Source organism: Lepisosteus oculatus, chromosome 5 (assembly GCF_040954835.1).
Source record: "Lepisosteus oculatus isolate fLepOcu1 chromosome 5, fLepOcu1.hap2, whole genome shotgun sequence".
Lineage (NCBI taxonomy): Eukaryota > Metazoa > Chordata > Actinopteri > Semionotiformes > Lepisosteidae > Lepisosteus > Lepisosteus oculatus.
This window is the reverse complement of record NC_090700.1, coordinates 4,186,543-4,200,635: the sequence shown is the minus strand read 5'-3', so window position 1 is coordinate 4,200,635 and position 14,093 is coordinate 4,186,543. Positions and strand designations below refer to the sequence as shown.

The window sequence follows — 14,093 nt, the reverse complement described above, 5'->3', positions numbered from 1 at the left end:
TTCTGTGGTGACAAGTGAGAGGTTTCGGTCCCGTGTAACGCTTGTAAAACTCTAATGTAAAACTGTACCGTGAGCAAAAGGTGAAAACGACTAGATTGTCTGCTTTCTACAAGTTGAAGCAATCTTTGCTGTTACATCTGCTGAATGCCTGGTCAATTCCAGCCAAACTATTATATACAGTATATAGTTATTTTTGAACAGACAATCGTCTGTCTGGTTTCTTACAGCACTTCAGTTTAAATTACTCGTAAATCCTTGAAATTGGAGGTACATCTCTGCAATAAAAATCTGAAATGCTTAACATGAATTCAATATACCATTCCACCTGGGATTTCTTTCTTCAGGGCACAAATAAAGAAGGATTTGCAGGTTGAAATGAAGTAACTTAATTAAATATTTCTTCAATTAAATATTTTATTATATGCAATACACAAATTAAAAGCGACTATTATAACAAATTAAATGTAGAATTGGTTTTGTTGGGATTTGCAGGATGTATTTTAATTGCACTGCTCTGCTTTTGTGCAACTTTTCTACAATTCACCGCTGTGCACTGTACACGAAGGAAAGCTCAGTGAGCCGGAGAAGGTTCAGTTCCTTCAGCCTGTCGGTGCAGTACGCTTCTGAAAGCAGAAGTGTATCTATGTGGCTGCTCTTCCAGAGAAGCGATACTTTTCTAACACAGTCTCACAATATTCCAGACTAAGATAAGTGCACTATATGATATTGAATTCCCTTCATTTAAAATTAACACTTGTACCTGCCTATCCCGAAATGTTGTTCGCTCTTTTCTTTATTGTATTTTATTCACAAAATAAACAGAAGTGGTAAAAAAGGAACAAATGCCCAATGAAGTCAAAGTGGCGCTAACATGCATCTTGCTGATTTTAATTGATTATGGCCGAGAAAATGGTGCTCAGACAGACTGCACAGAGATGCTTTCTGTGGCATTCTAAGGAAGGTCCTATTGCGTCACTATCTGTTGCCTGACATCCTTCAATCTGGTGAAAATCGCTGTGCTGATGGAATCAGTTCTCTTTGTGGGTTTGAGAGAGAATAACAGAAGGCAAAAAAACAGCACGGAGCTGCGAAAAATATTGGTGCTTTCCGAAAACAAAACAAAAACATTTGCTCAGCCACTCTGACAGATAGAGTACCATTGTTTTCAGGATGTTGTTTTTTCGTTGGCTCTTACCGTCATAAACTAAATCGCTCAACATACGGAACACAGACCATCACAAAACAGAAACACATTAAACACAAACCAACCCCCCCCATTTAAAACTCCCACTCTAGGGTTAACGTATTGTTTCTTTGAAAGTACAGGTAATTCAGACAGCAACGGCACAAGAGAAGAGATTTAGAGCTCCGTTCTGCTGTTCCACCCTCTGTCTGCCTCTCACGTGGCCTGGTGAGCGATTCCCCTACAGTTCCTGCCCACGGCCGCTTTCTGCTGAGGCTTCAATTTCCTCTCGGCTCTCTCCCCCGCCTGCTGCTGGAAGAGGCGGTGATGTCTGATGTTCGCTCGTCCTGGTCTCCTGCCTTCAGAGGTGCAGAGCAACATATTTAAGGGAGGCCTGAATGATATTGGGCTTCTACCTGCAGAAGGACAAATGAAAATCAATCGCGTTCATCTTTAGAAAACAAAAGGAAAACTAAAAAGTGTTTTGTTTTGCGCACCGCATGTTCAGGACACTCAGTGTCAACTGCTGGTTTCTTTCTGCAGTTGAGAACTGTGACTGTGGTTTAGTTGCAAACCACTCTAAACCCATTCGTGTCTGTGCCCGCATGCATTTTGTTTTAATTGTTGTTGCTGTTGTTGTTGTTTCTTAAAAACCATTACTTAACCATCTTGTTCCCAGAGCCCATTTGCAATGGAGAAGTGCGTTTAACATGACAAAATCTCAGACCTGAAAAGCATTCTCGCTCATCCATCAGATAAGAAGAAACAGTAGATTTTTCTCTTCTTCACACTTAGAATTGGCCCTCACTTATGATGACTTACCCTCTCAATCTGGAGTCTTCGTATAGGTCCAACCATCCGTACAGCCTCCATCTTTTTGACCCAGTTCCAGCTCCACAGTGCCTGACAGGGGAGTGAGCCCTGATTGGAGGAGTGTCCCATCTCTCGCTGATGTCACCGCAAGCCTGCAAACAGCTGCTGGTCCCGGGAGTCTCTGTTCCAGGAAGAGCAGATCCCACCCCACGGGGGAGCGTTGGAGACAAGGCTCAGCCTCGAACCAGTGGCAGCTGGGCCGTAGAGCTCAGCCTGCCGTGCTTTAAAGAAAGCAAGGAAGGCTTGTGGCTGGGGACAGGGCAGCAGTCCTTAACTTGCTCTGCTGAGGAGAAAAACAGCACTACCCCCAGAACCAAGTCAGATGGAGCTGAGTACTCTGCACTGGATGAGGACGTCTGATCTGAGAATAGGCTCTATCTAGCACACACCCCTAAATGCAGAAGGGCAGACCTGGTCAGATGGGGTTTGCTAGGACACCATTTCCAGATTATACAAAGGAAATCTCACTTGAAGGTTACGGATGTCTTCGTAGGCGTCCTATCCAGCCACAAAGGAGCCGAGCCACCCAGGAGCCCCAAACACAAGAGTGGATTTGGGAAAAGAACGACAGGTGGAGCCTGCAGTGTGCGGCGGCGGAGGGGAGCCGTGTTTGTGGCGAAGCTGACGATCTTCGGGAGACCGATGGGAAAACGAGCTGCTTGTGCGGTCGGGACTGATGGCTGGGATTCACGGCCGCGGGGGGGGGGGGGGGCTCACAGCCCCCGCAGCACTGAGCTCCGTCCCGCATGCATCAGGCAGGAGGGCAAAGAAAAGAGCCCACGAATGTCACACGGCCGGCCGTGTATTGCAAAGAGTAATTGAAGGGTGAAATGGTCATTGCTGGTGAAATGGTCTGTCCACAGGTGATTACAGTCATTAGACTTTTTCAACCAAAAGAAAAGCGACCTTAACAAAAAAAAAACAGGCTTACAGGCTTTTGTGTTTTTACGGTGAGTTCTCCTTTTTTCAAGCTGAAATAACGGGTTGTAAAACTCCAATGGCGTGCCCCCTTTATAAAGGAGACTCTATGCATTCTGTCACACAGATCCGCACTTAACAGTACGTCGATTTTTTAAGGCAGCAGGAGCGGGCGAGTGCAATACATAAACAAGAAATCCTAATGAGGTAGATGGTACAGGTGTGGTCCGAGCAATGGACCTGTGGAACGCGGAGCCCCGCGCAAGGGCTGGAAAAACATAGGAGGCTGTCGACCTCTCTCGCCGCTACAGATTTCAGACCCGTACGGGAAGAGGACAGGTCGGGGGACGTCTCTGTCTCTGCGGCTAATAACATAGCCTCGACGTGACGCTGCTGCTCAGGGGCACGGGGAACGATACCGCAATGATCAGGTTGATCGATCTCCGCGGTTAGACTGTAGGACGGAAATCGCGAAATCTAAATCCCTATCGAGAAGGGGTCGGTGTTTCGGGCTCAGGGAAACTGCGGTAGATCTATCAAAGATCCCGCCATTGGACTCGTCCCATGCAACACGTGCAGAAAAGCGGGACACGGCTCCTTATGTGACGGGACTCGAGCAATCGTGTCCTCTCGGCCGGAATGTCAACGAGTGCTCGACAAGCCCAGCTGGCGTGATCAAACGCCGGTTTCCTTTGAGCTCAGCTGGGTAATGAGGTTTTGTGGTGCGCTCAAGGGTGGCGGCAGACTCCCCGAGACACTTACCCCCGGTTAATCGGATTATGCTCTGAGCGCCAACGTCCGCATGCAGCTCCAGTAAGTGGATTTGAACAGGGCTTCTGAAACAACTCTCTCTTTTTTTATCTTCCTTCGCAGCCCAGTTCACCTGTGGGCGTGCGTCTGTCGATTATCATACCCGGTGTGCTTTGATCCACCCCCTCTAGGGGAATAACTATCCCGCTGCGTTCCTCAATCCGCAGAAACTAGTCAACTAATTTGCTCCAGGCTCTCAAGGGTGAAAAGGTGTTTCAAATTAGCCCCCCCGTATTCCTTGAATGCTAAAATGCAATTTTTGGGAAATTTATAGGACCCATTTTTATCTTTCCGTTTATTTGTGTAATTATTTCCCACGACATTCACGATTCAGCACGGACTCCAGGCATTGTAGCAGTCTTGCCCTCCCAATACGTTATTTAAAAGCGATAACAAAAAAAAGTAGTTTAATTCCTTTTTAAACGTTTTTTTTTATAAATTCAGATCGTAACAATGAGTTTTCAATGTGTGAAATATTTTAGTAACGGAATAGCTTTCTTCCTACATATAAATGTAATTCTAACAAAAGAAGAGGTGAAAGGTAACACATTTCTTTTAAATGTGTACGGCTTTCACGTCTTAACACGTATGCACATTCATGTTTGAATGACTGATTTCGTGCAAAAACACCGAAATGTTTTTCAGTTTGCGGAAAGTTTACAGGCAGTTTCCCCAGCTGACTTTAAGCATTACCGTGTCGTTTGTCCTCGTACGTATGTTTCCAAAGACTTCCTGTGTAACTCTTTAACAGTCCTTTCACAGACCGGCGCTCTCGGGGTTTAGAAATGATCAGTTTCGCAGCTCCAGGACTTCCAGTACGGATCAGCAGATGGTGTCGCGCCTGTAAATGAACAGTAAGCGGTCAGCAAGCAGAGATCACACATCACGGGGAATGAGGGCGGCCGGAGATGGTGGGAACTTATCTTAACCTGCCTGGCTGAGGGGTGACCTTCCGGCCACAGGTCAGAGAGGACAGGACCTCCATGCAGACCGGACGCCACAAGGGGGGACAAACTGTCTCGCCCCCTCAGTTTTGAACGGAAGGATTTGTGAACACTTTCGCTTACTTAACTTGCGCCCTAAAAAATAGGTGTACTTTGTCAATGGTCAGATAACACTAACCCCGAATTCACAGTTACTGCATCGGACTGTGCAGGAGGGCTATCCGTAGCCTCTACGTTATCGGGTGTCAACATTGTTACGATCTTGTTCGGTCAGGTGGACCGATTCCTCGCAGTAGTTAATCCGTATGCTTACAATCGTTGTATGACTAGGACTGCAGTTATGGAAGTTTGTGCTGTCTGTTGGTTTTACAACTGTTTTTTTCTAACCGATTCAGAACCTCGTTACCGTCGATGTAGCTGCGGAAATGAACGCCTATGGTATTTAATAATATAATAATAATAATAATAATAATAATAATAATAATAATCGCGAGAGGGCTGATGAACGTGACACTGTGGTTCATCGCTAAATACCAGATTGCTCATCGTTATCTCCTACCATGAAGCACTAATCAAGTGGCGTCTCATCAGTTGCGGGATTTCACTTGGGGAGTTGCAACGGCTCCGTTTCCACCGAAATATCGACGCCCCCCTACAGTTTTCCCCTGGCCGGTGGAAAGGTGAAAAGGGCGGAAAGTGGAAGAAACACGCAAAGGCGGGGGGAGGGATTCAAAGCTAGCGAAGGAGAGGAGATGATGACGTTTGGGAATCTGGGAGATTACGTCGGGACTAGTTGCGCTTTGCGGCATCTGAACACAATCTCAGTGCTCTCATCCCTCCCGAATTTCCGTCAGAACTCCGCATAATCACCATTATATGGGCCACGGTTTAAATATCCTTCGGCCTCCCAGCATCTCTAAGCCACACGTTAGAATTTCAGCACCAGCGCCCACCAGGATCTGTCTCACACGGACGGCGCCGGCTGCTCCCCCCGAGCGGTTTGGATCCGACACCCCGCCTGCGCCGTCTCTTCCGTGGGCAGCGGTGCGAATCCACTCGTAAGAAAGCAACAGCGGCCTCGCCCCTGTTCAGACCGGCTGGCGCGGGTCTTTGTGGAGGTCGGCGAGGTCGTAACGAGAAAATAAATTGGAGCTCGTCACCGGGTGGCCTTCCACAAAGGAGGAAATTGAATCCAAGTCAAGGTCTGTGTGACCAGTCAGGGAAACAAATCCCTGCTGGACCGGAGGAGATAATTGTGCGCTGCCCTTATTAAAGACAGGAGAGACGCAACACGGTGGTGGTTTTGTCCCGAGTAACGCGTATTGCATTGGTTTAATAATGGCACACAGACAGCAGTATGGAACTCCCTTTAGACCGCTTCGGTAATGAAATGATCTTGGTTGACACAGAACTGGATGTGCTCTCAGTATTTCACACTGTTGATGGCCTTGGCATTTAGCATTGCTGCCTCAGAGCTATTGGATCCTGCCTTCAGCGCTGGCCTGCAGAGTAGAGTCTGCATGTCCTCTCTATGTCTGGGAGAGATAGCTCCACTTTATTCCCCATGGGCATGCAGGCTCATTATTTTATTTAATGATGGATTATTTACCTCTAAGCTTTTAGGATAGACTCTGGTGTACAGTGACTCTTACCAAGTTTTACATTGTTTTACACATTACCTTGTATCCCGTGGAGAATGTAGTTCCTTGAGAGAGAAAAATAAACATTATCCATTTTTTGGTGGGTGGAAGTTGAATGTATCCAACTTCTGAAAATCTGGAACAAGAGGCACAAAGTTATTTTGACCCCTGTGCATTAGGAAGCTGTTCTATTGACGTATCCTCAAGGACTAGAGCCTCACTTTGAAATGAGGCAGAGTGTGAAATAATTGGATTTCAAAGGACTGAGTAATTCAGCATTGTGTCATGAATGGCTCTTTCTGCTTAGAAGGGTTACTGTTTCACTAAGCTATTTAGGATGCAAGCACATTTGTAGAGTTTCATACCTGGAAATACACACTCAGATCACATAATGCATCTGCTCATCTGCTACCAACCGATCTATAAAATAAGAATTACATGTATGTAGATTATATTCATCATTCTGATTTGCACATCTTAATTGATTACTAACAGGTAGCGGTTTCCCAGGGGTAACTGAATACTGAGTTAACACAGATGCAGATACAGGGAAACAGCCCTTTGTACAGACTTGACCACAGCTGGAACTAAGAGCTGCTGTTTTACCAGGAGGGCAGTTTTGCTTGTTACACAGGCTGAGGTCTGCAGTGACAGGGAAACACGAGAGCCTGAAAAAAAGATTACAAACGAGAGGAGGGGGCATTGCTGTTTCTTGAAACAAAGCAGGGCATCGGCTTCAGCAGCCTGACTGGGCAGCTTGTTCCACAGTCCCGGCACCCTCTGGGTAGAGAAGTCACTCCTGTGTGCCAGGGACTGTGGAGGCATGCGCCCAGATTTCAGTACCTTTTAACAGCTTCCCAAGAGGCGCCAATTAGAGTAGATCAGTGCCAGCAACAGTCAGGCAGTCTTTGATTCAGGAGTATGTCTCTGTTCTCGGGAGCCGCGCTGTGGCTGCAGACCTCCTCCTCTGGGAGAGAGGGGCGCTCGGAGGTGGCTGGAGCCGTACAGAGACGCAGAGAGAGCAGTAGGTTTGAAGCCCCCTCGCCGCCCTTCCTGTCTGCTGCGTCACTCTTACTTGCCATTTCCGTCTGATTTGTGGGGTTTCATTTCTCTCGTTTTGGAAAAGAACCGATCTTTTCACAGCGGAACGTATGAAGAAATAAATACAAATGTTTTTGGGGTCCCCTGCATTAGTTTCACGTTTAGAATACAGACAATGGAAGAGTGTAAAATTAAGAAAACCTGCATTTGTGTAAAAAAAAACCCTGTCTCCTTGCTCTGTAGGGAAAATTCCATAGCTGAAAGGTAGGCCCTGTCCCCTAGGATAAATATCAATGGAATGTCATGTGATTCCTATGAGAAAGGAACTCCAGAGATCTTATTTGGAACTACACAGTAGGACTAATTCCTTGCCATTTCATTTGTCAGCACTGGTCAAGCACGGATTGGGTCAAAGTGTTCGCACAGGTCTGGTTTCTTATGTGGAAACAAGCACTTCCCCTAGACCAGGAGCCCAATACGACCCGAATACCTCTCCAGTGTGTGTGAGACTTCGGGATTCTCTGCTCCTCATCTCAAAACAGATTCATGTACCTCTCCCCAGCTTCCCTGATAACCTTTTAATGAGGACACAGCTTTTTCCTTTAGCCAGAAAGCGCTTCCTACTGGGTATAATATATTGCTACTGCCATCCAGTTAAAGAGAAAGATCCAACTGAACTGTCAGAGCAGTCCTAGCATGCTCATTTGGCTCATTCAGAGTGTACCACTGTGCTCATTTCCAAGAGGATGGTTTTAGCTTTGCATTTAGCTATGACCACTGTGGATTCACGCTGCCCTTTCCAGCGGTACGGGATTACGGAGTGGCAGTCCGAAGTGTGTGTGTGCCGAAGCTGTCGGTGAAGTTGATTCAGTGCTCTCCGTGAGTCCCTGGAGCACCGCCCTGATGAAGGCCTCTCCTGGGCCAGGGCAGGTAATGGTCTCCACTCAGACAAGTATTGATTACGGCTCTCGCTCCCTTTCCACATCAGCGGCGCTCCCAAAATTCCCCCACTGACGTCCTGCACTGCTCCCTCCGCGCTGCCGGTGAATTTTTAATGCCCGGGAACATGGCGTCGAAGGATATGGGCAAATGCATTAGTGAAAAAAAAAACACGTCCTTGCATCAGACAAATCAATAACAACAGTGTTTGGGCTTTTTTTCTGATTCATGGTTGGGCTGAATCAGAAAAATGTTTGGTCTCCCGTTGACGAGAGAACAGCAGGAGCCCTTGTGGACAGTGACTTGTCTGATCCAATGTTGTAAAGCTGCAGTAGAGGCAGCTGTGACAGCAATGGACTCCAGTGCTGGGCTCCAGAGTTTCCGTACCAAACAAAACTTTTTTGAAGTACTAAAAGTTCAAGGAAGCTTTACACTTAGGAGCCCTGCATGGCTGCTTAGACAAAAGATGTCTTCACTGGACCACGATGAAAGACTCTTTGCTTCAGAGCTGCACTGCGGTTCACTTTGCAAAGCATTAAATCCTAGGAGACGAGAGAAGAGGAGTTATGAGATTAGACCTTCGCTAATTCATTCTCTTCCTGCTGCTGAACAGCCGACAGTCACCACTTAGTAAGTTAAAACCAATATCCTTGGTGGTACAGCCTCCATGTGGCTTTGCAGTGAGCAGACGGACTGTGTGTGTCCTCAGGTTTCATCCCCTTTATGAAGTATTCGACAGAGCTTTTATTAATTCCGGCAGTCGGCAAGACCATTCCTATTAAATGTTTTTTTTTATAGAAGACACAGCTGTGAAATTGAATTTGTCAGGAGTGCAAAGGCTAAAATCCCTTTGATTATGGGTGCGTGGCTTTTAAATGTGCTCAGAGTCTGGTCTGTTTATTAAGTGATGAATACAGTGTGTTTAACAGAGCAATTTGCACACTATCCCTGGATGTCATTAGGACGTGTCAGGGTGACACTTTTGCACTGCCTCTGAAAGGTCTTTTCAGCACTTGTTAATGCGCACAGCCCTTGGTACTACTGAAATGTGGGTCTGGTTCTCCGTGAATCTCTGCAATAGGATGAGTGTGTTTTCTCCAAGCTTATTAAAAGAGATTTGCTGGTGACAGGAGCCTTCTGCTCACTTTCTGATCTCTAGGAAAGCTCGTCTCTTCCATGCACGTGAGCTGGCCTCATCGTTAGAGCAGAAGGTAGATTGCTAAACTCAACTTCGCTGTTGTTCTCAAATATTAGAGCACAGCATGAGCCATCCTACATCAACATCGTTTACCTGAGAGAGAGGTGCAGCATGCATAACGCTGAAGAATTACATGTAAAGCCTCTGAATTGAGCTCCTCATGGGGTAATGAAACTACAGAAAAGTGCGTTCAAAACTGAGAACAGAAGGCTCTTCTTTACCCCAAAGGTTGTGGGAGTGTGGAACAAGCTGCCTAGCTGTGTTGTTGATGCTTCTTTCACAAAAAAAAAAACTGGAAGAGCTGGAAAATATAATTGCATTTTTTTCTGGGAGGGGGGGCATGTTATTTTTGGGGTTTTGAGGGATCAGAATATTTGATTTTGAAGCTCTGCATTTCCTGGTGCGTTTTCTGACACTGCAGAAGGACCTCTTCAGCCAGCACTGAGCTGCCAGGGGCGCAGCAGGGCAGGCAGGCGCAGGGCCCAGGGGACTCCCCTCAGCTCTGCTACAAACCAGCAGCTGCTTCCTCAGCCCCTGAGCCAGAACACTCCCTCTCCCTGCACCTGGCCAGAAGCCATCACTGCTCTCGGTCTGCAGAAGTAACCTCTGAGTGCAGGAAAAAAGGACGAGCATTTTCCAATGCATACTGTAGCAAGATGCATTCAGCAGTGTGCTGATTTACATACGAAATGCGAGGCACTGTATTTAAAATAACAGGCCTAGAGGAACAGCTCGGGGAGCCCGGAGACAATTTACGCTCTGATGGCTGCGTTCCTCTACCTTACAGATAAACTAGATTGGAGGGTATTTTGTCTCGTTGAATTGGGTCTGATCATTTGCTCTTGTGCTTTATCTTAACCCAGGGATCAACTCCGCTTCTAAAGTGAATTTGAAGCTTTTTTTTTTCTCGCTTTGGCAGTAAAAGGGCAGGACCAGCAAAAAGAGAATATTCCTGCCTTCAGCCGTGTATTGTTCGAGGAAAAGAAATGAATAACTTCTTCAACGCGAAGGAATTTAAAGTCCTTTTAAAAGCCACACGTGAGAAGAGGCTCCAGCTGGCTGAGGAGGAGTCAATGAGGAAGGGTTGAGGAAAAACAAGCTGCTTCGTGCCGCTGTGTAAAGAGCTAAAGGCAGAGGCTTTCCAGAGATACTTTTTTAGCTCCTTTAAGATATTCAGTATATACTCACGGACACATGTATAGACACACACATATTATTTTATGTTGCATAATGCAGTTGAATTATTAACTTTGTAACTTTTCTGGGACATGTTCATCGGCGGACTTGGTCTCTCGAGATTCTTTCACAGGCTCACACTTCGGATTGCGAGAGGTGGGGCTGCAGCCGGCGCTGTGTTTCACTTTGGACACTTTCTACCTGGGTGGAGGTCGCCTTCTCCTCCTCTCCTACTGTCAGGTGGGCTGGAGTCCGTGACCCGGGCGTCCTGCGTCTCCCAGCTAGCACACTCGAAAACCTCAATTCACAGGACAAAGCCTGAACTTCAGGATAAATGTAATTACAGTCTCCTAAAGCAATCAGAATTGATTGTAATGACACATTATGCTTTAAACATGAACGCTTAACTGTTGAGACATGTCACTGTCGTGTCACTGTATGAAAAAAATATTTCTTTCACTTGGTATCGTGCCTGAATACTTTATCATCTCAAAGGACAATCTCTAAGAATAGAGCACAACAGCACACAGTGGCCATTACTGAGGGCAGTGTCAATAATTTATAAAGAGAAGATCCCCCCAAAAGGTAACCATTTTCCTTTCTGCCACACATCCATGAAATGGTTAAGATAAATATGTAACACTTCTTTCACCAGGTCACTCTTGTCAAGGTGTTCTGCAGGCACCGGACTTATTTTGGTGTGAAAGGCTTTCGCTACTCAGTGGACGCTGCGCAGTTTTAAAAACCCGCTCGCGTGCAACAACTCTATCAAAACCATTCAAAAGGGCTGGCGGCCAGGGCAGTGACACCAGGTCCACTCTCTTACACTCCAGTGCTTCGTGATGCAAATGAGTCGGGGTCTAAACGGGTCTTCAGTCTTCAGCTCCAGTCGTGCAGGATGTTAAACGATCTTGTGAACGAGCAGGGATATGCTTGGGGGTTGTGTCTTGCCTCTCCTGGCCCTGGAGTGACATCATTGCTCAGGAAGCCCTGGGGTCTGTCCCGCTGGTCCAGTCTGGGGGCCCGATCTCACCGGGTCCTTACAGGCAGGACAGCCGAGACACCTCCACGCCACTTTTCATGAGCTGCGTCAGATTGAATTGGCAGCATCATGCCCGACAAAATTGATTTCACAGGCGGAGACGGACTCCCCCCGGAACAGGAATTAGATTCCGTTTTTCCCCGGGGAGGGGGTCCCAATCAGCAGTGCCTTGTTCTTCATTATCTCTGACAGCTCTTGCGTGCCGCTGGGAGTGAGGCAGGAGAGGCGGAGCGCTCCTCAGGTCCGAGGGGACCCGGCACGGATTGGAACGAAGGAGTCTGCTAATTAAAATCTGATCCCCTAATAATTCAGCTCGCATTTACAGAGGAAACATTTCAGCAGCGCAGCTTGTCTTTGCGTGCATCAGATTTAACGGGAGAGACAAATTAGGGACAAATGGCTTCATTATCGGTCTTTTAAAACAGTGTATTGCGGTCTTGGGTTTGAAAACATCGCTGTCTCAATCGGCACTGTTGCTTTCAAATGCTCAATTAGTACATTTACCTCACAAATGTGATTTGTTTTACCGTGGAGTTTAATATTGTATAACTTTATGCATCGTGTTATACCAGAATTATTTCCTAAAGACTAAAACTAAAGGCTATGGCAGTGCAGATAGCGTATGTCATGTGATAAACGTCAAAGCTATTATTAAACTAAATTTAAAAAGGCAAAAGGGTGTTTAGGATTTGCTATATGTAGCCGTGGGCTCTGGATTGATCCGGAGTGGGGAAAAGCAGCTCTTCGATACTGGATAGACGGATATAGCTGGATAATCTGGCAGGACTCCCTCTCAAGTTTTCCACAGCTTTGCACAGGGAAGCATATAGGTCAGGGGCTCTGGACCCGTAACTGGAAGGTTGTGGGTTCAAATCCCCCACGCAAGACAATGCTCTTGTACACTCGAGCACAGTGCGTCACCCACATTACTCCAGTACAGCACCCAGGTGTATAAATGGGTGCAAATATCATTAACTTTGGATAAATGTGTCACCTGAGTAAAGTCAATAAATCAGCATGAGGAAAAATCGCAATTAAAGTGCTTTAGGATGAATACATGCAAGAAATGATTCATTGCTGCTTAATAAATGCAGTTTGTAGCCATAACATTACAGTAATTCATTAACTCCCCATGGAATTAATCTGATGTGCATGGTACTTGAGAATAACAGGAGTGAATACTTGTTTCGCTGTTTCTCTCTTCGTATGAAGGTCGGAAGATTATGTAGGAAGCGATGTTAACGCCACTCTAACACCATTAAAACGTTTTCCTCGGACTCTAAATCGGAGCTTCTGTTTCAATTTATCCCGCTGGTTACTATAGGAACAGAAAACTAAATTACTGGCATTCCTAACCCCTCACCTGGGGTTAAAAACCAAATGTCAAGTAAATCTCAAATGCTTTTCTCCAGCAAAACCCTGGAAGGAGAAATATTATTTTTTTGTAGATAAATGATTCACAGGGAATGATATAGACAAATGTATACGAGATTCTGCTCGTGAGTGGTAATGAGCTGACATTACTGCCATGATTAAAATGTATAAGCTTACGAAAAGCTTTGAGGCTGGAAAGTATTAAGGCTGATTTTTTTTTTGTAAAGTCCTTTTCCTCCACTTGCTGTTTTTCATAACCCCTTTCCCAGAATCCTACTAACATAATTTTAACAGATATGTGCATACATGATTGAAATGATGAGATAAAAAAGAAATGTCCATATAAATCTAATTGCTGCTCAGTGTCTATTGCATGTCCTTTTCAATCTGCTCTGTACAGTGCTCTGATTCAACTAGTGCTCCCATTACTGTGCTGATCCTACTAATGATCAAATAACTAGTTAAGGAGAGTAAGGTTTTGAAAGGCAAAGATCACTAGGGAGATGGTCTCCTCTCATTTGTAACATTTCTGATGTTCTGATGAGACTATCGGCCTATAGGCAGAACTAGCTCAAGGACTGGCACCCTGGAGTACCATAGTACCATTTACCGAGGTGTCCTGGCCAAATTGCCCCCTGTCCTCATAATCCCCATCTATGAATTGGCTTCGTCACTCTGCTCTCCTCCCCAGTGAGAGCTGGTGTGTGGGGAGTGGACTGGTGCACTCAGGCTGCCGTCACATCATCCAGGTGAGGCTGCACACTGGTGGTGGAGGGGATCCCCATTACTGTAAAGCAGTTTGAGTGGAGTTTCTAGAGTATATAAATGAAAGGATTTATGATCTATTATGAGTTTGTCCGTTATGCCTTCCGGATTGTAGAGGCAGCAACATCCTGTTGCTATTTCTTTCAACATTGATTTTTTACAGGACAGGGCTGTTAGCCTTGTGCCCAAC

General features: G+C 46.0%; 1 long non-coding RNA gene across 4 annotated transcripts; it reads right to left on the bottom strand.

The window, feature by feature from the left end:
• Positions 1-396: 396 nt before the first annotated feature.
• Positions 397-4,699, bottom strand: LOC107076680 (uncharacterized). Of its 4 annotated transcripts, none has more exons than XR_001477861.2 (3): positions 4,478-4,699; positions 2,006-2,277; positions 397-1,599 (listed from the first exon to the last, which is right to left on the bottom strand). It is a non-coding gene; the product is annotated as an uncharacterized lncRNA (long non-coding RNA). The 4 variants fall into 4 exon arrangements; XR_001477863.2 differs by having other exon boundaries at positions 2,006-2,177; positions 4,478-4,687; XR_001477860.2 differs by lacking the exon at positions 4,478-4,699 and adding an exon at positions 3,737-3,857.
• Between the last annotated feature and the right edge of the window lie 9,394 nt (positions 4,700-14,093).